General features: G+C 44.1%; 1 long non-coding RNA gene across 1 annotated transcript in view; it reads right to left on the bottom strand.

The window, feature by feature from the left end:
- Window positions 1–11,101: 11,101 nt before the first annotated feature.
- Window positions 11,102–26,989, bottom strand: part of LOC143818172 (uncharacterized) — a 58,785-nt gene continuing 42,897 nt past the window's right edge. Inside the window, exons 2-4 of the long non-coding RNA XR_013224360.1 lie at window positions 13,998–14,206; window positions 13,739–13,792; window positions 11,102–11,187 (exon numbers count right to left, since the gene is read on the bottom strand). This is a non-coding gene — a long non-coding RNA (uncharacterized LOC143818172). The remainder of the gene's footprint in view (window positions 11,188–13,738; window positions 13,793–13,997; window positions 14,207–26,989) is intronic.

The raw sequence follows: 26,989 nt of genomic DNA, 5'->3' as shown, positions 1-26,989 counted from the left end.
CTGTCAGTTTTCAATAAGTCTGATCGTTTCTGTGAGCTGCTGTCAAGTGGCGGGTTTAAGGTAAGATTAAAGTCACCACACCATACAAGGTGATGATATGTGAGCGAAGCAAGCTTTGATAAGATTAAACGTAAAACATAGGTTTGAGCAACAGCAGGTAGATAGCTATTAACAATGCATATATTTAAACCCTGCATGGTTCCCAACAGGATGATGAACCTGCCCTCAGGATCTGAGTACGTACTAACAGGTTGGAATGGGAAGTTATTTTTAATAAGAATAGCCACGCCTCTCGGTTTGCGGTCCCAAGTTGAAAGGAAAAATTTCGAGTAATGGGTATCAAGGTATTTGGGGTGAGAGGAATTGGTAAAATGGGTTTCCTGGAGGCAGATTATATCTGGATTGTGTTTCCGATAGTCGAGGAAGGCTTTCTTACGTTTTAAAGGTGAGTTAAATCCCCGCACATTGTGAGAGAGAACTCTACACATGTTTGATTAAGTGAATATTGCTAATAAAAGGCGATTCAGCGTTCTCCTCCCAACCTCGCCCCACACATTCACCATCACAGTAACAATCTCTATGGGAAGACAAAAGGATAGAGACAAACAGGGGAAAGACGTCGACAAGTAACATAGAATAAATTTTCAAAAGGGCTATGAGCCCATGAGGAACGGCGATCTGGAATCCCATATTAGGTGGAATACCAAATTTCGCCAAGGTTGGGCAGCATGTTGCAACCCCGAGAACCCCAACCCTTAAACTAAGTAGGGTTGACATTATAGGAGGAAGGAGATAGAAAGAAAGAAGGGAAAAAAAAGGGGAGGGGTTAGAGGGGGAAGAAGGAAGGGAGGGGGGAAAGTGAGGAGGGGGAAGAGGGGGATAGGAAAGGGAGTGCATGATAAGATAGTAACAATTAAATCAACTGTAAATAGACCGAGCATTAACTGTTAGAAAACTTAGTTGCATTCGATATTTGGTAGGTAACCTAGTTTCGGAACAGGGCAAAACAGTTTACTGGCCCGACAACAATGCCTGACAATGCGCAGAACATTCTAAGTAAGCTAAATCATAGACTATGCAAGTCAGGTGACCCGAGTATTTTGGCTTCTTGTCCTAGGGGAGTTCTTCCATTCTCTTGCTGGTCTGGGTTTTGTCTGTGGGAGGGAAGAGATTTCAGTAGAAAGTGGGATCCCGGCTTTATTCAGGGCCTGAGTTCCTTCTTCCAGGGACCAGCAAATATACATTTGAGATTTAAATGTGAAAATAAGGGCGAACGGAAAGCCCCACCTGTATTTAACTTGGGCTGCCTGCAAGGAAGCCGTGATCGATCTGAGGGCCCTTCTTCTGGCTAGTGTGGTGGGCGCAATGTCAGCATAGATGTGTACTGAGTCTGGTAGGCCAGGTAAAATAGGGTGGTCTCTAGCTGCCAGTAGGATCTGATCACGAGTCTCTTCGTAGTGCATCTTTAGTATTACATCTCTGGGCATATCATTAGATCGTGGCTTACCCAGAGCCCTGTGTATTCTGGTGATATGGAGCAAATTCGGGTCCAAATCCGGTAGTAGGGCCACAAAGAGGGCTGTCGCTGTATCTTTAAGAGCAACAACATGTTCAGGAAGCCCTCGTATCCGTATGTTGCTCCTTCGAGATCTATTCTCGTAGTCCTCGCATCTTAGTTCAAGCTCAGCAATACGATCTGTATGAAGCCTAACGGTCTCCTGGTCCTCCTCCAGTGCATCTGAGAGAACGTCCATTTTCTCCTCCAGGTTACATAGTTACATAGTTACATAGTTATTAAGGTTGAAGGAAGACTGTAAGTCCATCTAGTTCAACCCATAGCCTAACCTAACATGCCCTAACATGTGATCCAGAGGAAGGCAAAAAAAACCCATGTGGCAAAGAGTAACTCCACCATGGGGAAAAAAATTCCTTCCCGACTCCACATACGGCAATCAGACTAGTTCCCTGGATCAACGCCTTATCAAGGAATCTAGTGTATATACTCTGTAACATTATACTTTTCCAGAAAGGTATCCAGTCCCCTCTTAAATTTAATTAATGAATCACTCATTACAACATCATACGGCAGAGAGTTCCATAGTCTCACTGCTCTTACAGTAAAGAATCCGCGTCTGTTATTATGCTTAAACCTTCTTTCCTCCAGACGTAGAGGATGCCCCCTTGTTCCTGTCTCAGGTCTATGATTAAAAAGATCATCAGAAAGGTCTTTGTACTGTCCCCTCATATATTTATACATTAAAATAAGATCACCCCTTAGTCTTCGTTTTTCCAAACTAAATAGCCCCAAGTGTAATAACCTATCTTGGTATTGCAGACCCCCCAGTCCTCTAATAACCTTGGTCGCTCTTCTCTGCACCCGCTCCAGTTCAGCTATGTCTTTCTTATACACCGGAGACCAGAACTGTGCACAGTATTCTAAGTGTGGTTGAACTAGTGACTTGTATAGAGGTAAAATTATGTTCTCCTCATGAGCATCTATGCCTCTTTTAATACATCCCATTATTTTATTTGCCTTTGTAGCAGCTGCCTGACACTGGCCACTGAATATGAGTTTGTCATCCACCCATACACCCAGGTCTTTTTCATTGATGGTTTTGCCCAGAGTTTTAGAATTAAGCACATAGTTATACATCTTATTACTTCTACCCAAGTGCATGACCTTACATTTATCCCCATTAAAGCTCATTTGCCATTTATCAGCCCAAGCTTCTAGTTTACATAAATCATCCTGTAATATAAAATTGTCCTCCCCTGTATTGATTACGCTGCAGAGTTTAGTGTCATCTGCTAATATTGAAATTCTACTCTGAATGCCCCCTACAAGGTCATTAATAAATATGTTAAAAAGAAGAGGGCCCAATACTGACCCCTGTGGTACCCCACTGCTAACCGCAACCCAGTCCGAGTGTGCTCCATCCATTAATAACCACCCTTTGTTTCCTATCCCTGAGCCAGCTCTCAACCCACTTACACATATTTTCCCCTATCCCCATTACTCTCATTTTATGTAACAACCTTTTGTGTGGCACCGTATCAAAAGCTTTGGAAAAGTCCATATACACTACGTCCACTGGGTTCCCTTGGTCCAGTCCGGAACTTACCTCTTCATAGAAGCTGATCAAATTAGTCTGACATGAACGGTCCCTAGTAAACCCGTGCTGATACTGGGTCATAAGGTTATTCCTCTTCAGATACTCCAGTATAGTATCCCTTAGAATGCCCTCCAGGATTTTACCCACAGTAGAGGTTAAGCTTACTGGCCTATAATTACCGAGTTCAGTTTTTGCCCCTTTTTTGAATATTGGCACCACATTTGCTATACGCCAGTCCTGTGGTACAGACCCTGTTATTATGGAGTCTTTAAAGATTAAAAATAATGGTCTATCAATGACTGTACTTAGTTCCTGCAGTACTCGGGGGTGTATCCCATTAGGGCCCGGAGATTTGTCAATTTTAGTTATTTTTAGACGCCGCTGTACTTCCTGCTGGGTTAAGCAGGTGACATTTAATGGGGAATTTTTATCACTAGTCATTTTGTCTGCCAAGGGATTTTCTTTTGTAAATACTGATGAAAAAAAGTCATTTAGCATATTGGCTTTTTCCTCATCCTCATCCACCATTTCCCCCAGATTATTTTTAAGGGGGCCAACACTGTCATTTTTTAGTTTCTTACTATTTATATAGTTAAAGAATATTTTGGGATTATTTTTACTCTCTCTGGCAATGAGTCTCTCTGTCTCAATCTTTGCTGCCTTGATTTGCTTTTTACAGAATTTATTAAATTTTTTGTATTTATTTAATGCCTCCTCACTACCTACTTCCTTTAATTCTCTAAATGCTTTCTTTTTGTCCCTTATTGCGCCCCTTACAGCTCTATTTAGCCATATTGGTTTCCTCCTATTTCTAGTATGTTTATTCCCATACGGTATATACTGTGCACAGGTCCTATCCAGGATGCTAATAAACGTCTCCCATTTTCTTTGTGTATTTTTGTGTCTCAGGATATCGTCCCAGTTAATTGCACCAAGATCCTCTCTCATCCGTTGGAAATTTGCCCTCCTGAAGTTTAGTGTCCTTGTCACCCCCCCACTACCCATCTTATTAAAGGTTACATGAAAACTTATTATTTTGTGATCACTATTCCCCAAGTGACCCCCAACCCTTATATTTGATATGCGGTCTGGCCTGTTGGTTAATATTAGGTCTAGCAGTGCCCCCCTCCTTGTTGGGTCCTGAACCAGTTGTGAAAGGTAATTGTCTCTCATAGTTGTCAAAAACCGATTACCTTTGCTGGAACTGCAGTTTTCTGTTCCCCAATCTATTTCAGGGTAGTTGAAGTCCCCCATAATAATGACTTCTCCTTGAGTCGCAGCTTCATCTATTTGCTTTACGAGGATATTCTCCATTGCTTCCATTATTTTTGGAGATTTATAACAAATCCCTATCAGTAATTTATTATTTTTTCCCCCTCCCCTTATCTCCACCCACAGGGACTCTACATTTTCATTAAATTCACCTATATTATCACGCAGGATGGGTTTTAAGGAAAATTTTACATATAGACACACCCCTCCTCCTCGCTTATCTGTACGGTCATTTCTGAACAGGCTATAGCCCTGCAAGTTAACAGCCCAGTCATGGCTCTCATCCAGCCACGTCTCAGATATCCCCACCATGTCATAATTATGCTCCAACAACATTAGTTCTAATTCATCCATTTTGTTGGCGAGGCTTCTGGCATTAGTATACATGCACTTGATGTTACTCTCTGTACCTCTATTCTTTCTTAAATTACTAACTGTTCTAACCCCACCCCCATGCCACCGCCACCCCCAACTTCCTTATTTGTGCCCAGGTCTCTATCTGCACTATCTTCCCCTCCTATAAAATGAATACCCTCCCCCCCAATCCCTAGTTTAAACACTCCTAGTTTAAACACTCCTCCAACCTTCTAACCTTCTAGGTTGTTAGTGCGTTGCGCAATATCCTGCAGCTGAGATGAAATGCTTTGCATGGCCGAGGTAAGTTCCTCCCAAAAGGTTTCCTGCAGGGACCTCGTAAGGGCTGCGGTTGATATCACCGCTTCAGTGTGCGTGGAGATGTCGTCCCGCTCTGTCACCATCGCTAAGCGCTGCAGAGGCTGTTGATGGATTTGTTGCGGCGGCCATTTTGGAAGGAGTATCTCTCATGAAGAGGTCCGTAATAGTGCGGCCCGCCGACTGTGCTGCGATACCCTTCATCGGCATCACGAGCTTCCCCGATCTCTGAGGTATATTGTCCCCGACGGTGAAACTTTTACCGTGCTCTGGTCGCTAAAACGGGTTGAGTGGGGTCTGTCGGGCGGCGGAGCTCAGCACAACATGTCCGTCACTGCCGGAGTCCGCGCATGCGCCCATGATTGGTTCATTTTTCATGAAGGTTAGATCATCAACATTTCGGGTAGCCAGACGTGTACTTTTTTCGGTCAGTATTGAACCAGCAGCACTGAGTACTCTTTCTGATAACACACTAGCAGCAGGGCATGCAAGCTCCTGTAATGCATATTCTGCCAATTCAGGCCAGGTGTCTATTTTAGATGCCCAGTAATCAAATGGGAATGACCAGTGAGGGAGAACATCGATAAGGGCGGAAAAGTAGTTCATAACCATACTGGAAAAATGCTGTCTCCTGTCACTTTGAATCGATGCAGCAGTACCTGTCGTGTCAGCGGTCGTTGCGAAATCACTTCACAACCTGGTCATAAAACCCCTCTGTCCAACGCCACTTCGGATTTGTGCACCTCTAACACCTCTGCCATGTTGCCCACTATGGCTCGTGTGAGAACCATCACCGCCGCTGTGTGCTGGGAATGCCTGAACCAAACGGTCTCCAAGAGTTGCTTGTTTGGTAGCCAATATTTGCTCAAGGTTCTCATGTGGCATGATATTTTGTAATTTTCCTTTATATTGTGAATCCAGGAGGCAGGCCAACCACTAATCCTCAAAGGTCTTCATTTTGATAATGCGGGGGTCCTTTTTTAGGATACGCAAGGCATACTTAGCCATGTGGGCCAATGTTCCAGGTGTCAATTCACTGCTTGTGCTGGGTTGAGGAGCACTTTCTTGCAAATCAACATCATTTGTGTCCCGCAAAAACCCTGTACCTGACCTTGCAACGCCACCAGTTTCTATTGCCCCCTGAGAAGCATCCTCCTTCCATAAATATTCATCCCCATCATCCTCCTCCTCTTCATCTGCCACCTTGTCCAGGAGAGTTCCCTGAGCTAACAATGGCTGACTGTCATCAAGGCTTCCCTCCTCTTCGGCTGCAGACGCCTGCTCCTTAATGTGCGTCAAACTTTGCATCAGCTTACGCATTAGTGGGATGCTCATGCTTATGATGGCGTCGTCTGCACTTACCAGCCGTGCGCATTCCTCAAAACACTGAAGGACTTGACAGAGGTCTTGTAGCTTCGACCACTGCATACCAGACAACTCCATGTCTGCCATCCAAGTGCCTGCCCGTAAATGTGTATCCTACCACAAATAAATTACAGCACGCCTCTTTTCGCACAGCCTCTGAAGCATGTGCAGTGTGGAGTTCCACCTTGTTGCAACATCGATTATTAGGTGGTGCTGGGGAAGATTCAGCGATCACTGATGGTTCAGCATACGGCTGGAGTGTACGGGCGACCGGCGGATGTGCGAGCAAAGTCTCCGCACCTTCAGGAGCAGGGCTGGTAACCCCAAATAATTTTTCAGGAAGCACTGCACCACCAGGTTCAAGGTGTGAGCCAGGCAAGGTATGTGTTTCAGTTCTGAAAGGGTTATGGCAGCCATAAAATTCCTTCCGTTATCATAGACTACCTTGCCTGCCTCAAGATGTACACTGCCCAGCCATGACTGAGTTTCTTGCTGCAAGTACTCGGCCAGTATTTCCGCGATGTGTCTGTTGTCGCCCAAACACTTCATTTGTAACACAGCCTGCTGACGCTTACCACTAGCTGTTCGATAATGGGACACCTCGTGTGCAACACTGGCAGCTGCGGATGGAGTGGTCGTGTGACTGCACTCTGTGGACGATTTTTTTGCTTCTGGAGGAGGAGGAGGAGGAGGGGTGGCGAACGCCTGCAGCCAATTGTTTCCTAGACCATGGGCTAGGCAGAACTGTCCCACTATGGCTGTCCCCTGTGGACCCTGCATCCACCACATTAACCCAGTGCGCCGTGATGGACACGTAACGTCCCTGGCCATGCCTACTGGTCCATGCATCTTTTGTGAGGTGCACCTTTCCACTGACTGATTGCCTCAGTGCATGGACAATGCGGTCTTTGACATGCTGGTGGAGGGCTGGGATGGCTTTTCTCGCAAAGAAGTGCCGACTGGGTAGGTCATAGCGTGGTACTGCGTAGGCCATCAGGTCTTTGAAAGCTTCGCTTTCAACCAGCCGGTAGGGCATCATCTCTAACGAGATTAGTCTAGCAATGTGGGCGTTCAAACCCTGTTTACGCGGATGAGAGGAGGAGTACTTTCTTTTCCTAATGAGGGTCTCTTGTAGGGTGAGCTGGACTGGAGAGCTGCATATGGTGGAACTAGCGGTGGTGGTGGTGGTGGACATGGCGGATTGAGAGAGGGTTGGTGATGGTATTCTTGATGTTGGCCTACATACAGTGTTTCCTACCAATAACCTTGTGATTCCCTGACTGCTTTGGCGTTGCAACGATACCTCCACATTTGCTGCTGGTGGTGTCCTAACCAGTGGGCTTACAGTGAGGGAAGCACCAATGGTACGTGACGTTTGGTAGTTAGTCCAGGCTTGCAAGTACATGCTGGTTAAATGTCTACGCATGCACGTTGTATTTAAATTTTGAAGATTCTTCCCTCTGCTAAAGGTCTTTGAGCATTTCTTACAGATAACTTTTGACTGATCATTCAGATCTTGGTTAAAAAATTGCCACACTGCACTCTTCCTACTATCGAATACCTTTTCAGGCATTGCACGCTGTGCTATTTTCACCGAATGGCCTCGCTGTCCTAAAACTGTTTTTGTTTTTGACACACGTTTTTGGCCTGATACGGGCCTGCCAGATGACAGCTGTTGCGATGTAGATGGCTGCTGCGGATCAACCTCCTCCGCTTCTGAGCTACTGGCAGCGGCACCCTCTTCCCCCAATGGCTGCCAATCTGGGTCAACAACTGGGTCATCTATCACTTCCTCTTCAATGTCATGTGCACCTTTTTCTGTGTCACCGTGTAAGGTACTATATCATTCGTGACGGGGCACCATAGTCTCATCAGGGTCAGATTCTGGCTCAGTACACTGCGAGGGCAATGTAGTGATCTGAGTCAATGAAACAGCATAATAATCTAGCTGTGGCTGTGCATCAGTGCACTCCATGTCCGATTCATCTTGTAATGGGCAGTTAACAATTTCCCTTTCTAACCCAGGCACGGTATGTGTAAAGAGCTCCATGGAGTAACCTGTGGTGTCGCCTGACGCATCCTTCACTTTTGGTTTGGGTGACGGACACAAGGAAACGTCTTGTTCCTGACCGGGAGCATCCACTGACGACTCGCTGCTTTTATATTTTGAACTTTCTGAAGAGGAGGCGAAAGAGCTAGAGGCTGAGTCAGCAAGGAAAGCCAAAACTTTTTCCTGCTGCTCCGGCTTTAAAAGCGGTTTTCCTACTCCAAGGTAAGGGAGCCTTCGAGGCCTTGTGTAGCCAGATGATGACGCTGGCTCAACACCTCCAGCCTTAGGTGCTATTTTGCTTTTCCCACTACCACCAGATGCTCCACCACCAACATCAGTACCAGCTGGCAACGACCGCCCACGGCCTCTTCCACCAGACTTCCTCATTGTTGGGAAAATGTAACCAAAATAACAACCGTTATATGGTACTGTAAAACAAGGTAGAAGGTGTATATAAACTTGTTGAGAATTTAAATCTCCCTTTTTATTTTGGGGAGACTGAACCAAAACTCAGGCCCAGTGTATAACACAACACAATGTAAGTGGCAGAACGTGACTGGCTGATATACGACAAACTAAAGGCCCCGTCACACATAGCGATTTACCAACGATCACGACCAGCGATACGACCTGGCCGTGATCGTTGGTAAGTCACTGTGTGGTCGCTGGGGAGCTGTCACACAGACAGCTCTCTCCAGCGACCAACGATCAGGGGAACGACTTCGGCATCGTTGAAACTGTCTTCAACGATGCCGAAGTCCCCCTGCAGCACCCGGGTAACCAGGGTAAACATCGGGTTACTAAGCGCAGGGCCGCGCTTAGTAACACGATGTTTACCCTGGTTACCAAAAAAAACAAACAGTACATACTCACCATCTGATGTCCGTCAGGTCCCTTGCCGTCTGCTTCCCGCTCTGACTGAGTGCCGCCGTACAGTGAGAGCAGAGCGCAGCGGTGACGTCACCGCTGTGCTGTACTTTCACTTTGCGGCGCTCAGTCAGTGTGGGAAGCAGACGGCAAGGGACCTGACGGACATCAGATGGTGAGTATGTACTGTTTTTTTTTTTTTACATTTACGCTGGTAACCAGGGTAAACATCGGGTTACTAAGCGCGGCCCTGCGCTTAGTAACCCGATGTTTACCCTGGTTACCAGTGAAGACATCGCTGGATCGGTGTCACACACACCGATTCAGCGATGTCAGCGGGACCTCAACGACCAAAAAACGGCCCAGGCCATTCCGACACGACCAGCGATCTCACAGCAGGGGCCTGGTCCCTGGTACGTGTCACACATAGCGAGATCGCTACTGAGGTCGCTGTTGCGTCACAAAACTTGTGACTCAGCAGCGATCTCGCTAGCGATCTCGCTATGTGAGACGGGGCCTTAACAGAACTGATGTATATCCACCTTGTGACAATTTGAAACAACCTTTTTTTGGGGGGGAGACTGCACCACAACTCAGGCCCAGTGTATAACACAACACAATGTAAGTGGCAGAACGTAGCTGGCTGATATACGACAAACTAACAGAACTGACGTATATCCAGTTTGTGACAATTTGAATCTCCTTTTTTGGGGGGAGACTGCACCACAACTCAGGCCCAGTGTATAACACAACACAATGTAAGTGGCAGAACGTGGCTGGCTGATATACGACAAACTAACAGAACTGACATATATCCACTTTGTGACAATTTGAATCTCCCTTTTTTGGGGGGGAGACTGCACCACAACTCAGGCCCAGTGTGTAACACAACACAATGTAAGTGGCAGAAAGTGGCTGGAAGATATCTGAAAAAATCCAAGGACTGTAGTACAATTTTAATCTCCCTACAATGATCTCAGGACAAGTATGGCAGCAACAAAAAGGACTGCTGCACACAAAAGTGTGGACAAATAAACAAAATAACTGCAGAAAGCAGCAACAGGATTTTTGCTTTTAAAAAAGCAGTTGGTTTGCACAGCAGCTATCAGGGAGCCTTATAAGGCAGCCTAATAAGCTACAGAGCTGATGCACAAAAAAATAGCCTCCACTGTCCCTGCAAAAAAAGGTGGTGTTGGACAGTGGAAATCACTACAGCACAAGCGGTTTGGGGGTTAATCTTCCCTCCCTAACTATATCCCTTCTTCTGACGAAGCTGCAGCAACCTCTCCCAATGCTGAGATCGGCAGAAGTAAGATGGCGGTCGGCGTGCACGCCCCTTTATAGCCCCTGTGACGCCACAGAAAGCAAGCCAATCACTGTCATGCCCTTCTCTAAGATGGTGGGGACCGAGACCTATGTCATCACGCTGCCCACACTCTGCGTCCTCCTTCATTGGCTGAGAAATGGCGCTGAACGCGTCATACGAAATGCGACTTTGGCGCAAAGATCGCCGACCTCATGGCCGATCCCACACTAGGATCGGGTTGGGTTTCATGAAACCCGACTTTGCCGAAAGTCGGCGATTTTTGAATTTGTCCGATCCGTTTCGCTCAACGCTAGTGGTGAGCACTCTTGCCTGGAGAGTTCCATGGTGCAGGTGAAGTGAGATGGCAATCCCCGTAGTAGAGGAATGTTCAATCACCGCATACTATTAATAGAGGCTTGAGAAAATTTTATTGTACACATACAGATACAGCAATAACACAATTCAGGTGCAGGGATAGAGAAAATGGTGAGGCAACAAGAACATAACGTTTCGACCCTCACAGGGTCTTATTCATATAGTCTCTGTTAAAGAAAAAACAAGGTATGAGAGACCAATTCCATAATAGAAGCTACAAATAAAATTACAAATAAACTACAGATAAAATTACAAACAAAAAAAAACAGATAAATAAAATACAAGATTACAAGAAGCAAAGTAATGATGAGTCAAAGCTTAATTTTAGTTACCGTATATACTCGAGTATAAGCCTAGATATTCAGCTCACTTTTTTGGGCTGAAAGTGACCCTCTCAGCTTATACTCGAGTCATTGTCAGCAGGGGGGGGAGTTGGCGGGGAAGCGGCGCGGTAACATACTCACCTGCTCCTGGCGCGGTTCCTGCATGTCCGATGGTCTCCAGGCAGCTCTTCCTGTGTTCAGTGGTCACGTGGTACTGCTCATTAAAGTAATGAATATGGACGCATATTCATTACTTTAATGAGCGGTATGTAACAGCTGAACATAGGAAGATGCCGCCGGCTTCCGAAGACCATCTGACGGTGAGACGCTGCCAGGTACCGCGCTGGGAGCAGGTGAGTATATCGTGGGAGGTGAGCATTGCGCGATAGTCACCTTTCTCATTCCACCGCTGCGCGCTGCTCTGTCTGCCATCCTCTGCACTTACTGTTTAGGTCAGAGGGCGCGATGACGCGATTAGTGTGCGTGCCGCCCTCTGCCTGAACAGTCAGTGCAAAGGATGGAAGACAGAGCGGCACGTGGAACGAGGAAGGTGACTATCGCAAGTGCCGGGGGCCTGAGCGAAGAGAGGTGAGTATGTGATTTTTTTTATTTTAATCGCAGCAACAGCATATGGGGCAAGTGTGTGGAGCATCTTATGGGGCCACAATGTATGGAGTATCGTATGGCGCCATAATGTATGGAGCATCATATGGGGCCACAATGTATGGAGCATCATATGGGGCCACAATGTATGGAGCATCATATGGGGCCACAATGTTTGGAGCATCATATGGGGCCACAATGTATGGAGCATCATATGGGGCCACAATGTATGGAGCATCGTATGGGGCCATAATGTATGGAGCATCGTATGGGGCCATAATGTATGGAGCATCTCATGGGGCCACAATGTATGGAGCATCATATGGGGCCACAATGTATGGAGTATCTTATGGGGCCATAATGTATGGAGCATCTTATGGGGCCACAATGTGTGGAGCATCGTATGGGGCCATAATGTATGGAGCATCGTATGGGGCCATAATGTATGGAAAAAAAACACACCATTGGAGGAAACCCTCCACTAAACTAAACAAAAAAACACCAGAACACAGGCAGGGATGCTTACCTGTTCAAGGCCTCCAACAATTGCACTACCCAGGGTGCACCAGGCCCAAATGAAGATAGCGAAAACACAGGTGCAAATAATACCGATGCAGCCAACCTACAATCAGGAATTGGCTGCTTGGAGCACCCGTGCAAAAAAATAGTCTGTATGTGGCATGTTCACACAGGAATGCAAAGTATATGGTGAAAAGCCTATTAATGACGCCATATATATAGCGGGCTAACCATGATGCAACCTGTGTGAACAGAGGCCACAGTGTACAGAGCCATCTAGGGCCCAGGCGCACCCTGGAAAATTGTACAGTGCACCAAAAACATAACAATGTATGCAAGGTATTGGTTGATATTATGGCCACAATATTGAAGCTGCCAACCCACGTCAAGGGTCCTTGTATCTTGGCAGTCCTAATCTAAAAAAAAACACCATTGGAGGAAACCCTCCACTAAACTAAACAAAAAAACACCAGAACACAGGCAGGGATGCTTACCTGTGTGAACATGCCACATACAGACTATTTTTTTGCACGGGTGCTCCAAGCAGCCAATTCCTGATTGTAGGTTGGCTGCATCGGTATTATTTGCACCTGTGTTTTCGCTATCTTCATTTGGGCCTGGTGCACCCTGGGTAGTGCAATTGTTGGAGGCCTTGAACAGGTAAGCATCCCTGCCTGTGTTCTGGTGTTTTTTTCCATAATGTATGGAGCATCTTATGGGGCATAATGTGTGGAGTATCTCTTGGGGTATAATGTGCAGAGCATCTTATGGGACCATCAACCTTTATGCAGCATTATATGGGGCATATTTTGTATGGAGCATCTTATGGGGCCCATCATGAACTGTATGGAGCATTATATGGGTCTCCTGATTCAATATGGATATTCAAAAACACTTAACCTACTGATGTCTCAATTAATTTTACTTTTATTGGTATCTATTTTTATTTTTGACATTTACCGGTAGCTGCTGCATTTTCCACCCTAGGCTTATACTCGAGTCAATAAGTTTTCCCAGTTTTTTGTGGCAAAATTAGGGGGGACGGCTTATACTCGGGTCGGCTTATACTCGAGTATATACGGTATGTATAGGTCTGGAATAAGCCACCTAAAGGTCTGGAATAAGCCATAGGAGCCATCAAGTAACATTGCATGGCAAAACAAAAGAGGGCAAAAAATACAATCCCTTAAAGGGAAAGGGGTACAAGAAACTATCAGGATCAGTGTGACTGGATATGTTTAAATTAGGTAGGGAAACATGTAGCCCATATTACCTGTTGGCAAGGTTCACGGAATGGTATAAAGGATATTCTGATTGCAAAGGACACCTGTTGTAGGAAAGGGGATTTAGTGCTCATAGGAAAAATAAGCAGAGTAATATGTATATAGAGTCATGGAGCCCTGGATTACCTGGGTCCATGGGGTAGAAACAAAGGGATCAAAGAGAGGTAACGACAAAACAAGGAGAGGAGAGAAGGAAGGGAAGCAGGGGGGTAAGAGGGAAAGGGGAAACGGGAAAGGGGAACTACTCACCTGAATGGAGGGTTGCAAGGTAATATGGATAGAGGCACCCTACTTTGTGAAGAAAATGAGAGATTAGATCAACAAATTGAGTTTGCGGTTCAAACATTTGGGGGAAAGTGTCTGTAGGGTATGTATCCAAAAAGGAATCTCTTTGTTGAAGGATCTTGATATGGTTCTCACCACGTCGTGGCCTTGGTATCTGTTCGATGATTTGAAATCTGAGATGTGAGATAGTATGCCTGGCATTAGAGAAATAGAATGGTAAGGGAAACCATGTCTTACCACATCTGATTGTGGATTTGTGACTTGCGATTCTATCTCTGATGTGTTGGGTTATCTCCCCCACATATAATAGACCACATGGACATTTCACCACATAAACCACAAAACTGGACTTGCAGGTGTAATAGCTTTTGATTGGATAGGACTTACCTGTCCTGGGGTGGACGACCATCTCAGAGAATTAATGACGTTTGAAAAAGCAGTACAATTGAGGCAGGCAAATGTGCCCCCTCTTGGTGTAGTCAGGAATTTTTTGTTTGTTTATTTAAAGAATGCCACCAATATCAGCCCTGATAAGGTCATTCCTGATGTTATGAGGTCTCCTGTCGCACATAATTGCCTGAGATTTAAAGGCTTCAATGGATGGATAAGCCTTAGTTAGGAGGGGCCAGTGTCTACGGATGGAGGAATGAATTTTGGACATGAAAGGGTGATGAGTATGTAAAAAAGGAGTGCGCTCAGGTTTTTGTGTGGGAGGGTCCGTGGGTGGTGGATTCAATGCCTTCTGTGTCTCGGTTTTGAGTAAATCAGGTGGGTAGGCAAGATGGTTTTGTCACTGATGATCCTGGCTACTCTTTGGTATTGGGACCATGGTAGGCTGTTCCTAGTGGATTTGGGATGGCAACTAGAATACAGGAGGAAACTATTACGGTTGGTGGGTTTAGTGTAGAGATCTGTTGAAAGGTGGCTTGACGGTCCATGTACACTAGTGTATCTAGGAATGGGTTCCTATGGCTACTGTGGTTGAGTGTGAATTGTAGTTTGGGTCAGATGGAATTGAGGACCGTAAAAAAAGTCATTGAGAGAGTCAAGTGGACCATGCCAGATGCAAAAGATATCATCGATATATATATATATATATATATATATATATATATATATACACCAACATCTGCAGTGTTTAACCCCTTAGTGACTGAGCCAGTTTGGTACTTAATGACCAGGCCAATTTGGTACTTAAAGGGAACCTGTCACCCCCAAAATGGCTGGTGAGGTAAGCTCACCGGCATCAGGGGCTTATCTACAGTATTCTGTAATGCTGTAGATAAGCCCCCAATGTTACCTGAAAGAGGAGAAAAAGACGTTAGATTATACTCACCCAGGGGCGGTCCCGCTCTGGTCCGCGTCCGATGGGTGTCTCCGGTCCGCTCCGGCGCCTCCCATCTTCATTCCATGGCGTCCTCTTCGGGTCTTTACGCCGTGGCTCCGGCGCAGGCGTACTTTGTCTGCCCTGTTGAGGGCAGAGCAAAGTACTGCAGTGCGCAGGCGCCGGAAAGGTCAGAGAGGCCCGGCGCCTGCGCAATGCAGTACTTTGCTCTGCCCTCAATAGGGCAGACAAAGTACGCCTGCGCCGGAGCCGCGGCGCGAAGACCCGAAGAGGACGTCATGGAACGAAGATGGGAGGCGCCGGAGCGGACCGGAGACACCCGTCGGACGCGGACCAGAGCGGGACCGCCCCTGGGTGAGTATAATCTAACGTCTTTTTCTCCTCTTTCAGGTAACATCGGCGGCTTATCTACAGCATTACAGAATGCTGTAGATAAGCCCCTGATGCCGGTGAGCTTACCTCACCAGCCATTTTGGGGGTGACAGGTGCCCTTTAATGACCAGGCCAATTTTTACAATTCTGACCACTGTCACTTTATGAGGTTATAACTCTGGAACGCTTCAACAGATCTTGCTGATTCTGAGACTGTTTTTTCGTGACATATTGTACTTCATGTTAGTGGTAACATTTCTTCGATATTACTTGCGATTATTTATGAAAAAAATGGAAATATGGCAAAAAAAATAAAAATGTTGCAATTTTCAAACTTTTTATTTTTATGCCCTTAAATCAGAGAGATATGTCACAAAAAATAGTTAAGAAATAACATTTCCCACATGTCTACTTTACATCAGCACAATTTTGGAAACAAAATTTTTTTTGTTAGGGAGTTATAAGGGTTAAAAGTTGACCAGAAATTTCTCATTTTTACAACACCATTTTTTTTAGGGACCACATCACATTTGAAGTCATTTTGAGGGGTCTATATGATAGAAAATAACCGAGTGTGACACCATTCTAAAAACTGCACCCCTCAAGGTGCTCAAAACCACATTCAAGAAGTTTATTAACCCTTTACGTGCTTCACAGGAACTGAAACAATGTGGAAGGCAAAAATGAACATTTAAATTTTTTTTGCAAACATTTTACTTCAGAACAATTTTTTTTATTTTCACAAGTGTAAAAACAGAAATTTAACCATAAATGTTGTTGAGCAATTTCTCCTGAATACGCCGATACCCCATATGTGGGGGTAAACCACTGTTTGGGCGCACCGCAGAGCTTGAAAGAGAAGGAGCGCCGTTTGACTTTTTCAATGCAGAATTGGCTGGAATTGAGATCGGATGCCATGTCACGTTTAGAGAGCCCCTGATGTGCCTAAACAGTGGAAACCCCCCACAAGTGACACCATTTTGCAAACTAGACCCCTTAAGGAACTTATCTAGATGTGTGGGGAGCACTTTGAGCCCCCAAGTTCTTCACAGAAGTTTATAAAGTAGAGCCGTGAAAATAAAAAATCGCATTTGTTTACACAAAAATGATCTTTTCGCCCACAAATTCTTATTTTCACAAGGGTAACAGGAGAAATTAGACCACCAAAGTTGTTGTGCAATTTCTCCTGAGTAGGTTGATGCCCCATATGTGGGGGTAAACCACTGTTTGGGCGCACCACAGAGCTTGGAAGAGAAGGAGTGCCGTTTTACTTTTTCAATGCAGAATTGGCTGGAATTGAGATTGGACGCCATGTCTTGTTTGGAGAGCCCCTGATGTGCCTAAACAGTGGAAACCCCCCACAAGTGACCCCATTTTGGAAACTAGACCCCTTAAGGAACTTAACTAGATGTGTGGTGAGCACTTTAAACCCCCAGGTGCTTCTCAGAAGTTTATAACGTAGAGCCGTGAAAATAAAAAATCGCATTTTTTCTACAAAAATGATCTTTTTGCCCCCAAATTTTTATTTTCACAAGGGTAACAGGAGAAATTAGACCACAAAAGTTGTTGTGCAATTTCTCCTGAGTACATTGATACCCAATATGTGGGGGTAAACCACTGTTTGGGCGCACTGCAGAGCTTGGAAGAGAAGGAGTGCCATTTTACTTTTTCGATGTAGAATTGGCTAGAATTGAGATCGGACGCCATGTCGCGTTTGGAGAGCCCCTGATGTGCCTAAACAGTAGAAACCCCCCACAAATGACCCCATTTTGGAAACAAGACCACTTAAGGAACTTATCTAGATGTGTGGTGAGCACTTTAAACCCCCAAGTGCTTCACAGAAATTTATAAAATAGAGCCGTGAAAATAAAAAATCCTTTTTTTTTTTCTCAAAAATGATTTTTTTAGCCTGCAATTTTTTATTTTCTCAAGGGTAACAGGAGAAATTGGACCCCAAAATTTATTGTTCAATTTATGCTGAGTAGGCTGATATCCCATATGTTGGGGTAAACCACTGTTTGGGCGCATGGCAGAGCTCGGAAGGGACGGAGCGCCGTTTTGGAATGCAGACTTTGATAGAATGGTCTGCGGGCGTTATGTTGCGTTTGCAGAGCCCCTGATGTACCTAAACAGTAGAAAACCCCCCAAAAGTGACCCCATTTTGGAAACTAGACCCCCCAAGGAACTTATCTAGATGTGTGGTGAGAACTTTGAAAGCCCAACTGCTTCACAGTCTATAATGCAGAGTCGTGAAAATAAAAAATATTTTTTTTTTCCACAAAAAAGATTTTTTAGCCCCCAAGTTTTTATTTTCACAAGGGTACAAGAGAAATTGGACCCCAATAGTTGTTGTCCAATTTGTCCTGAGTACACTGATACCCCATGTGTGGGGAAGGACCACTGTTTGGGTGCACGGCAGAGCTCGGAAGGGAAGGAGCGCCGTTTTGGAATGCAGACTTTGATAGAATGGTCTGCGGGCGTTATGTTGGGTTTGCAGAGCCCCCGATGTACCTAAACAGTAGAAACCCCCCACAAGTGACCCCATTTTGGAAACTAGATCCCTCAAGGAACTTATCTAGATGTGTGGTGAGAACTTTGAATGCCCAAGTGCTTCACACAGAAGTTTATAATGCAGAGTCGTGAAAATAAAATTAAACATTTTTTTCCACAAAAAAGATTTTTAAGCCCCCAAATTTTTATTTTGACAAGGGTAACAAGAGAAATTGGACCCCAAAAGTTGTTGTCCAATTTGTCCTGTGTACGCTGATACCCCATGTGTGGGGGGGGACCACTGTTTGAGCGCATGGCAGAGCTCGGAAGGGAAGGAATGCCATTTTGGAATGCAGACTTTGATAGAAAGGTCTGCGGGCATTATGTTGCGTTTGCAGAGACCCTGATGTACCTAAACAGTAGAAACCCCCCACAAGTGACCCCATTTTGGAAACTAGAGCCCCCAAGGAACTTATCTAGATGTGTGGTGAGAACTTTGAATGCCCAAGTGCTTCACAGACGTTTATAATGCAGAGTTGTGAAAATAAAAAAAAAAATGTTTCCACAAAAAAGATTTTTTAGCCTCCAAGTTTTTATATATAGATAGATATATAGATATAGATATAGATATATAGATAGAAAAATTGGAACAGCACAATGCTCACCAATGGGTGCCAGGCCTCCTAGGTAAGATGGTCCACTCATCCACCCAAATAGTTCCCTGTTTTGGTGTATATATATATATATATATATATATATATATATATATATATATATATATATATATAGCAAAAAGTGAGAGCAGCACAGAAAAAACAAATTCTGGGTGCAACGCCCCTTGGGCATGTACCAAACCTTATAATGAGAGTCCAAAAAGTCAGAGGCAGCACACCATTGCAAATGAGTTCAAAAAGTGTTCAAGTTTGATAGCCCATCATGGCGACATTTCAGCTCATGGAGAGCCTTTCTCAAGCAAGGTAATGGTGTACAAACATGGTATTTATCATACAGACAATTGAAGCATACTTAATAGTATTTGTGCAAAAAGGCTCACCCCGTATTCGGCATGCATATGTGATTGCAGGATGGGGTGAGCCATGAAATGATTCATGAAATACAGCTGAGTGTAGATTGCTAATTAACATTGAATCGTTTACTGTGTGTTATCTTATGTTTGTATATTATTGCACTGCACTTTATTACACTTGCACTTATCTTTGGCCACTATTTGCACTTTATGTAAACTGTCTCTCATGAGCTGTTATAACCTTTTTGCACAAATACTATTAAGTATGCTTCAATTGTCTGTATGATAAATACCATGTTTGTACACCATTACCTTGCTTGAGAAAGGCTCTCCATGAGCTGAAACGTCGCCATGATGGGCTATTAAACTTGAACACTTTTTGAACTCATTTGCAATGGTGTGCTGCCTCTGACTTTGTGGACTCTCTCTCTCTCTCTCTCTCTCTATATATATATATATATTGTAGCGTGGCTAAAGGTTGTATAGTCGACGGGAGGTATGTGTCACATAGGTGGCTTGTTGCTGTGATGTAACCCGGAGTGTTTTCTTTAATGCACATAAAGCAATAAGGAATTGTTTAGTATACTTGGGTCCTGGTTACGGGTAGCTATGAGAGATGGGAGCGCCTGGCTACCCATATACCTCACCCCTGGGTAAGGGGCATAACCATACCCATCTATTTGTGTTTCAGGACCTGTGGTGTGTCACAACCACATGTCTAATCATGTGATAGGTTTTTGGGTGTGGTTAGATCTATAAAATAAAGGCTAATGCTTAACACAGGAGGTGTGTGTGGAGGTGAAAGCCCCACAGTGTGTTAAGGCTCCAGGACTGAGCCTGAAGGACTGAACACTTGTATTTTCTTTTCCTGAGCTAAAGGCAGGGGTGGATTATGGGTAGCCAGGGCCCCGGGCTGTTCAGACACTGTGGGCCCCCCCCGGTCATATGACGGGGTTATGTGACGGGGTCATGCGACGGGGTCATGTGTGTCATGTTACAAAGATTTTGTAAGCCGCCACCATAACACGGTAGACACTTTTGGCCGGGCCCTACTCTACTGTAACCTATTAAATATTTGTTAAAATATGCAATACAATTTAGGTATATTATGATTTATTTTTCAATTTTTAAAATGACCAATATCAAATACAAGGAACAAGTACCACCGCACCATGACCAGACCACATATTAAAGCCACAGTGATCGAATAATGTCACATACAAGGAACAAATACCGCTACACCATTTCCAGACCACATATTACCACCACATAGTGACTGAATACTACAATACTGATCAGTAATAAAAAAAAACCACAATACTATCACCATAAGTGCCAGTATTCACAGGAGATCTGTACTTAGTATGCAGTGTCTGTGTAGAGGTTATACAGCGATCACTGGTGACATTATACACAGGACCTCTGTATATAGTATACAGTGTATAGTTACATAGTTACATAAACGAGGCAGCACTCCATCTTTGCAGTGTTTAGACGTGCAGGATTTTAATCAACCCACTGGTCTGGGCGACGTTTCGGCTCAGACTGAGCCTTTCTCAAGCAATGGGTGTTACAAACAGGTATCAATTTATAGTACTCCCAATAATAATTATAGCCAAAGAGAATATGTAAATCATACAGTAAGTACTTCATATATTGTGCAGATCCAAGTACATGTGCAGATCAGTTCATAGTCATGAACCGATATTATAAGGTGCTTATATATAAAGTGCACTGTGCTCTGTGCTCATATTATTTCACATTTAAAATCCCCATATTCGGTTCCCTTTTCAGAATGTATCCAGCTAATACAACTTCATATTTCTTATGTACATACTTGGACGGTGATGAGCTCATGTGCCGCATGTAGGACGCCATTCCCCGTATTCAGCGTCTGCTAGTACCTACTGCGCATGTCCAAGCGCGTCATTGGTATAGTTACTGCGCATGTCAAGATACACACTGGAAGTAGTGGATTGCCGACCAATTAGACATTGTAACTCTTGCGCTTAAGCGTCTAATACCTCCGTATCATGGCGCTGCGCTTGTGTAAAAACACTAATAATAATCATCTTACTTGTGGCATACTATTTTGGCCATATATTGGACTTAGTGCCCATACGGATCCATTGTATCTGTGATCTATTCAGTCACCTGCACACTATCCTATGTATTTTATACATTACTTGTGCTGGGGCATATTTTGGAGATATCTATATTTCAATATTTCAATTACCTTTATATGGGTGTTTTACACTACCCTGTCAACCCGGACAACACCTTTTTCAGGCTGTTTCCGGGCGCTACATAGCGTCCAGATGTCCCCGCTAGCCCCTCCGGGTCAACAGTTACAGACCGGACAGCTAAAAGGTAGTACAACCCTATCTACTCATTCCTCATAAATCCAGCCCCAACATAATCAAGCAATAGAATTAATGTGAAAATTTTTTTTATTTCATATCAATAAATTGTGTCAGCAATCCACCATATCTAAATAAATTTTTAAATAAATTTTTAAATAAATTTTTTTAATTCTCTGAAGATCTTTTTTATGAATTTATTATCAGTTAATTTCATGTCAAAATTCTCCGTCCTCTTGCGACCATGTTCTCCCACATAATGAGCAGTACCTAAAACAGTTAAAATATAGGGAACCAATAAAAAATATATTAAAATCAAGGAAATAAATTTCCAAGTAAACCATTATTATTATTTTAGCGTCTTTTGACGTAGTATCCCTGTATACATCTATTGACCATGATAGGGGGTTACGGGCGGTGGATAAGAAATTGGATATGGCAAAATTTACAGCAGAAGGCAGGACCTTTTTATTAAGGTTGTTGGAAATAATATTAAAACGTAACTATTTTCTTTTTGGGGATATGTTTTTTGCGCAAAAACGTGGAACTGCAATGGGGGCCAATATGGCCCCCGCATATGCTAATTTGGTAATGGAGGTGCTGGAGGAGGACTTCGTCTATGTGTCCCACCACTTCCAACATGTTTTGGCGTGGTGGAGATACATAGACGACGTCTTCCTCCTATGGACAGGTACTCAAAGGGCCTTGGAGGATTTCCATTGTTTTCTCAATACAAAATATCTCAATAATTTTTTCACATTAATTCTATTGCTTGATTATGTTGGGGCTGGATTTATGAGGAATGAGTAGATAGGGTTGTACTACCTTTTAGCTGTCCGGTCTGTAACTGTTGACCCGGAGGGGCTAGCGGGGACATCTGGACGCTATGTGGCGCCCGGAAACAGCCTGAAAAAGGTGTTGTCCGGGTTGACAGGGTAGTGTAAAACACCCATATAAAGGTAATTGAAATATTGAAATATAGATATCTCCAAAATATGCCCCAGCACAAGTAATGTATAAAATACATAGGATAGTGTGCAGGTGACTGAATAGATCACAGATACAATGGATCCGTATGGGCACTAAGTCCAATATATGGCCAAAATAGTATGCCACAAGTAAGATGATTATTATTAGTGTTTTTACACAAGCGCAGCGCCATGATACGGAGGTATTAGACGCTTAAGCGCAAGAGTTACAATGTCTAATTGGTCGGCAATCCACTACTTCCAGTGTGTATCTTGACATGCGCAGTAACTATACCAATGACGCGCTTGGACATGCGCAGGAGGTACTAGCAGACGCTGAATACGGGGAATGGCGTCCTACATGCGGCACATGAGCTCATCACCGTCCAAGTATGTACATAAGAAATATGAAGTTGTATTAGCTGGATACATTCTGAAAAGGGAACCGAATATGGGGATTTTAAATGTGAAATAATATGAGCACAGAGCACAGTGCACTTTATATATAAGCACCTTATAATATCGGTTCATGACTATGAACTGATCTGCACATGTACTTGGATCTGCACAATATATGAAGTACTTACTGTATGATTTACATATTCTCTTTGGCTATAATTATTATTGGGAGTACTATAAATTGATACCTGTTTGTAACACCCATTGCTTGAGAAAGGCTCAGTCTGAGCCGAAACGTCGCCCAGACCAGTGGGTTGATTAAAATCCTGCACGTCTAAACACTGCAAAGATGGAGTGCTGCCTCGTTTTTTCTAATTATTAACTAACCTGGATATATGGACTAGTATCCTGGGGGCCGTGCACCCGAAGATAAGTAGAAAGTGTGCTGTTCCTTTTCTTTTTATCTATACATAGTTACATAGTTATTAAGGTTGAAGGAAGACTTTAAGTCCATCTAGTTCAACCCATAGCCTAACCTAACATGCCCTAACATGTTGATCCACAGGAAGGCAAAAAAAACCCATGTGGCACAGAGTAAGCTCCACCTTGGGGAAAAAAATTCCTTCCCCACTCCACATACGGCAATCAGACTAGTTCCCTGGATCAACGCCCTATCAAGGCGAATCTAGTGTATATACCCTGTAACATTATACTTTTCCAGAAAGGTATCCAGTCCCCTCTTAAATTTAAGTAATGAATCACTCATTACAACATCATACGGCAGAGAGTTCCATAGTCTCACTGCTCTTACAGTAAAGAATCCACGTCTGCTATTATGCTTAAACCTTTTTTCCTCAAGACGTAGAGGATGCCCCCTTGTCCCTGTCTCAGGTCTATGATTAAAAAGATCATCAGAAAGGTCTTTGTACTGTCCCCTCATATATTTATACATTAACGTAAGATCACCCCTTAGCCTTCGTTTTTCCAAACTAAATAGCCCCAAGTGTAATAACCTATCTTGGTATTGCAGACCCCCCAGTCCTCTAATAACCTTGGTCGCTCTTCTCTGCACCCGCTCTAGTTCAGCTACGTCTTTCTTATACACCGGAGACCAGAACTGTAAACAGTATTCTAAGTGTGGTCGAACTAGTGACTTGTATAGAGGTAAAATTATGTTCTCCTCATGAGCATCTATGCCTCTTTTAATGAATCCCATTATTTTATTTGCCTTTGTAGCAGCTGCCTGACACTGGCCACTGAATATGAGTTTGTCATCCACCCATACACCCAGGTGTTGTGAATTTGGATTTTGGGCTCCCCCGGTGGCCGCTTGTGGAATTGGACTTGTCATCCTCTTTCCTGTTTCACCTGGTTCCATCAGTAGTGGGTGTCGCTATTTAAGCTCATTTCTCTGGTGGTTTCTTGCCGGTCAACAATGTTATCTGATGCCTCTCAGTGCTTGTTCCTGCTTCTAGACTACTACTAGATAAGTTGGACTTTTGTCCATGTTTTGTTTTGCCTATTTGTTCCAGTTCACAGCTGAAGTTTTGTTACTGTGTCTGGAAAGCTCTCGTTGATCAGGGATTGCTACTCTGGCGTTATGAGTTAATGCCAGAGTTTAAGGTAATCTCTGGATGGTGTTTTGTTAGTGTTTTTCTGCTGACCATGAAAGTATACTATCTGTCTTCTGCTATCTAGTAAGCGGACCTCAAATTTGCTAAGACTATTTTCCTGCTGCGTTTGTTGTTTCATCTGAACTCATCGTCATTATATGTGGGGGGCTACTGTCTTCTTTGGAATATTTCTCTAGAGGTGAGCCAGGTCTTATATTTCCCTCTGCTAGCTATTTAGGTCTTAGGCCAGAGCTGGGCATCTAGCTATAAATAGGAAATGCTACCTGGCTATTTCTAGTTGCGCGGCAGGCTTAGTTCATGGTCAGTATAGTTCCATCTTCCGAGAGCTTGTCCCTCTATAGGCTTGCTGTGATCTCTGCCTGCAGAGATCATGACAGTTTGACCGGCCCCTAAAGTGTTAAAAACCCAGGTTGAGAAAGGAGAGTTATAAGAAGTCTGCTGGAATTTTTTTTTTTTTTCCTCCACTCTGCCTTGCTGCAGTCTTTTTTCTCTCTCTCCTCCTAATCTCTGTATGCTCTGTGTGCACCTGACAATAATGGATCTCCAGAGTGTAACTGCGGGTTTGAATAATCTCATCACGAAAGTACAAAATTTACAAGATTTTGTGGTACATGCTCCGGTATCTGAGCCGAGAATTCCTTTGCCGGAGTTCTTCACAGGGAATAGAGCTAGCTTCCAGAATTTCCGAAATAATTGTAAGCTTTATTTGTCCCTGAAGTCTCGTTCAGCTGGAGACCCTGCTCAGCAGGTTAGGATTGTGATTTCCTTGCTCAGGGGTGACCCTCAAGATTGGGCCTTCTCATTGCCAGCAGGGGATCCTGCGTTACGCGATGTGGATGCGTTTTTTCTGGCCTTGGGCTTGCTTTATGAGGAACCTCATTTGGAACTTCAGGCAGAAAAAACTTTGATGGCACTATCTCAGGGGCAAGACGAAGCTGAAGTTTTCTGCCAAAAATTCCGTAAATGGTCTGTGCTTACTCAGTGGAATGAGTGCGCCTTGGCGGCAACTTTCAGAGAAGGTCTCTCTGATGCCGTTAAGGATGTTATGGTGGGGTTCCCTGTGCCTGCAGGTCTGAATGAGTCCATGACAATGGCTATTCAGATTGATAGGCGTTTGCGGGAGCGCAAACCGGTGCACCATCTGGCGGTGTCTATGGAAAAGACGCCAGAAAGTATGCAGTGTGATAGAATTCTGTCCAGGAGCGAGCGACAGAATTTTAGACGGAAGAATGGATTGTGTTTCTATTGTGGGGATTCTACTCATGTTATATCAGCATGCTCTAGGCGTACAAAGAAGCTTGATAAGTCTGTTTCCATTGGCACCATTCAGTCTAAGTTTATTTTGTCTGTAACCCTGATTTGCTCTTTGTCATCCATTGCCACGGACGCCTATGTTGACTCTGGCGCCGCTCTGAGTCTTATGGATTGGTCCTTTGCCAATCGTTGTGGTTTTGATTTAGAGCCTTTGGAGACTCTTATTCCTCTGAAGGGGATTGACTCCACCCCATTGGCTAATAATAAACCACAATACTGGACACAAGTAACCATGCGTATCAATCCGGATCACCAGGAGATTATTCGTTTCCTGGTGCTGTATAATTTACATGACGATTTGGTACTGGGATTGCCATGGTTGCAGTCTCACAACCCAGTCTTGGACTGGAGAGCAATGTCTGTGTTGAGCTGGGGATGTAAGGGTATTCATGGGGACTTACCTTTGGTTTCTATTTCGTCGTCCATTCCCTCTGAAGTCCCTGAGTTCCTCTCTGATTATCAAGACGTCTTTGACGAACCCAAGCTTGGGTCGTTACCTCCGCACCGTGAGTGCGATTGTGCCATAGATTTGATACCGGGTTGTAAATATCCCAAGGGTCGTTTGTTTAATCTGTCTGTGCCGGAACATGCTGCTATGCGGGAATATATAAAGGAGTCTTTGGAAAAGGGACATATTCGTCCATCTTCTTCTCCCTTGGGAGCTGGGTTTTTCTTTGTCTCAAAAAAAGACGGCTCTTTGAGACCATGTATTGATTATCGGCTTCTGAATAAGATCACTGTTAAGTATCAATACCCATTGCCATTGCTTACTGATTTGTTTGCTCGTATAGAGGGTGCTAAGTGGTTCTCTAAAATTGATCTTCGTGGGGCGTATAATTTGGTGCGGATCAGGCAGGGGGATGAGTGGAAGACCGCATTTAATACGCCCGAGGGCCACTTTGAGTATTTGGTCATGCCTTTTGGTCTTTCTAATGCCCCTTCAGTTTTCCAGTCTTTTATGCATGATATTTTCCGCGATTTTCTGGATAAATTTATGATAATATATCTGGATGATATTCTGATTTTTTCTGATGACTGGGACTCTCA

This window comes from Ranitomeya variabilis, chromosome 3 (genome assembly GCF_051348905.1).
Source record: "Ranitomeya variabilis isolate aRanVar5 chromosome 3, aRanVar5.hap1, whole genome shotgun sequence".
Classification (NCBI taxonomy): Eukaryota; Metazoa; Chordata; class Amphibia; order Anura; family Dendrobatidae; genus Ranitomeya; species Ranitomeya variabilis.
Note: the sequence above shows the minus strand (reverse complement) of the source record. Positions and strands in the feature narration are given on the sequence as shown.